This window comes from Cebus imitator, unplaced genomic scaffold (assembly GCF_001604975.1).
Source record: "Cebus imitator isolate Cc_AM_T3 unplaced genomic scaffold, Cebus_imitator-1.0 Scaffold225, whole genome shotgun sequence".
NCBI classification, from domain to species: domain Eukaryota; kingdom Metazoa; phylum Chordata; class Mammalia; order Primates; family Cebidae; genus Cebus; species Cebus imitator.
The window spans coordinates 2033796-2036170 of NW_016107540.1; the positions used below are offsets into that span (position 1 = coordinate 2033796).

Here is a 2375-nt window from a genome sequence, read left to right on the forward strand (position 1 = left end):
TATAATGCTAAAATTTCTCTAAATCTTGAGTTTCTAAGGGCAGGTTTTATATAATATAATTCATATTGAGTATTCTTATGTCATAGATAAAGGTAAGTATGTGGTGTCCTCAGTAAGATATCCCAACGTTTTTAATAAAATGAGATTTACAACAATGAGGATAAATATATTTTTATTATTTTTTTAAAGATTTTAGAAGCATAAGAACATTTAGCTTTGTGCAGTGGCAGTATCGTAGCCAAGGAGGTTTATCCATGGCGTGATTATTGCTAATTGAAAACTTTTCCCAGTACTCCACCGTGACCACTTGAAATATAGTTGGCATTGGCAATTTTTGACAGTCTCTACAGAGACTGAATTATAAAATTAAAAAAAAAAACTTTTATCTGGCAGAGAAGCTCTGAAAAAGAAATGACGGTGTTCCAAGAATGTAACTTACTGTCCATAATGAGATTTTTTATTGTTAAGTATAATTGGTCATCTCATATCCTGATTTGAGAAAACATCTTTTTTTACTGATATTAAATGTACTCTGGGGAAGGGGTTAGAGTGTAAATCATCAAGATCTGGGACATTTAAGTTTTTTGCAATTTCTATTCTTATCTAGAAGCATGTCTTTGAGTCAAATTTAAACTCACACACACACACACAATCTTAAATATATTTGCTTTATTTTTAGTCTGTGGGATAGATATGCAATGAGGTTGTGTTTAGATTTGAATCCCAGAATTTGCATTGAAAAACAACATGTTTTGCACCTGCATGCTTCCCTAGAGTAATTTAACGTTACAACTTCTGACAAGATAATTCCATATTCACTGTAGTCGACTTTGCAGTAAGCTGTAGAGAGAAAATAAATGTGAACCTACATTGGGTAGGAAAAATGTATTTAACTGAACAGAACTTAGCACATAAGCTACAAAACTCAAAACTGGAAAAGAATGGCAAAAGGAGATACAGAATCCAAGTCACAATTTTGTCTTTCTCTCCTTTTGAAAGACCTGTGTGTGTGTAGCACAGCATGTCTGCATCCTGCACCCGTGGCTTAGCATTCTGCACATAAAGTAACTTTGCTGTTGGAGGAATATTCTGCAGCGGCACACCAGCATTTTAGGACAAAAAAAAAAGGAAGGCGCAATCTTTTCTAGGAGCATTTAGAACGAGTGAAAAAAAAATAACATTTCTTGCTTCAAGCTAGCTGAGAGATATAGGTTAAACTTTAGCTGTTGAAGTCCTGAAAGTAGATTTATAGGCAGGCACATGGACTCACTCTTCTACCCATACTCCTTTTCACCATTTGGGATCCATTCTGTTTATCTGTTACGTATTTTTAGAAAAATTTCAATGCAATCCCCAGCCCATGTACAAAAGTGTCAGTCTGAAATCCTTCTCAGAATTGAACTCACATTTGGTTTCTCAACAGGAGATGAGGTTGGGTAACCTGGATGAGCAGTAGAATGATTTCTCTGCGGCTGTGGACTAACTTTTCTTTTCTACTTTTAGAGAGAAAAGTATGACTTGCCACATCTTGCTATTCCGCTTTGTGATTTTGCTTTAAAATACCCTTTTTGAAGGCAACGGTCATAAGTCAACAATTTTCAAATAAGTTTTAAATTTTCTTTAATTATTTTATAGTATACTAAGCCTTACATTTCTGAAAAAGAGACAAGTCAATTAAATAAGATTAACTAGATGTAAGAAAAATACTATCATCAAATAATCAAACAATATTCCATCCTCAATGTTCTTTGTTTCAAAGGTGTGCCAAAAAGCTGTGATTAAACTGGGTCAAATTCCGTGTTGTTTGAAGACTCATGAATGTACAGAATAGAAATTAATCTAATAACCTATGTTCAACCCCAGAGGAAAAAAGTTATCAAAGAGTAAACAGTCTGAGTACATTTCAGTCTCTCCCGAATTCAAAATTCTATGGCCCACTCTCCACCCTTGAAAGGGCAGACAATTTGTTGAGAAATGAAAACATTTTAGGGGTTTATATTTCAGTATGTAACTCTTCTTAGAATCGCAGAATCATAAGCTTTGATAAAATTCTTGTAATTATTTTATCCAAGTCAATCAAAGTTTGAGTGACGGTTGCTTCCTTACTCCCTGAGACAGTACTTCTCATTACAGGGCATTTCTTCTTATTAGAATACTTATATTTTAAGAGCCAAGAGTCATGTGAAAGACAATGGCAGAAACAATAAATGGGTTTGACAGACCAAGTGAGGTAGAGTTTGGAAGAACCTGAATCGATAATAAATTCTAACAACAAATAAAGAAAAAAAAAATAGAATTTTTTGCAAAACCAAAGGGGTGGTCAATAGAATAATGGGCCCCTTCTCTGACAATCCCTACCATGCCCTCAGGTTTCT

At 34.2% G+C, this 2375-nt stretch overlaps 1 non-coding gene across 1 annotated transcript; it reads left to right on the forward strand.

Moving 5' to 3' along the window:
- Positions 1-212: 212 nt before the first annotated feature.
- Positions 213-353, forward strand: LOC119466765. The gene has a single exon (XR_005195226.1). It is a non-coding gene; the product is annotated as a U4 spliceosomal RNA (small nuclear RNA).
- The last annotated feature ends 2022 nt before the right edge of the window (positions 354-2375 follow it).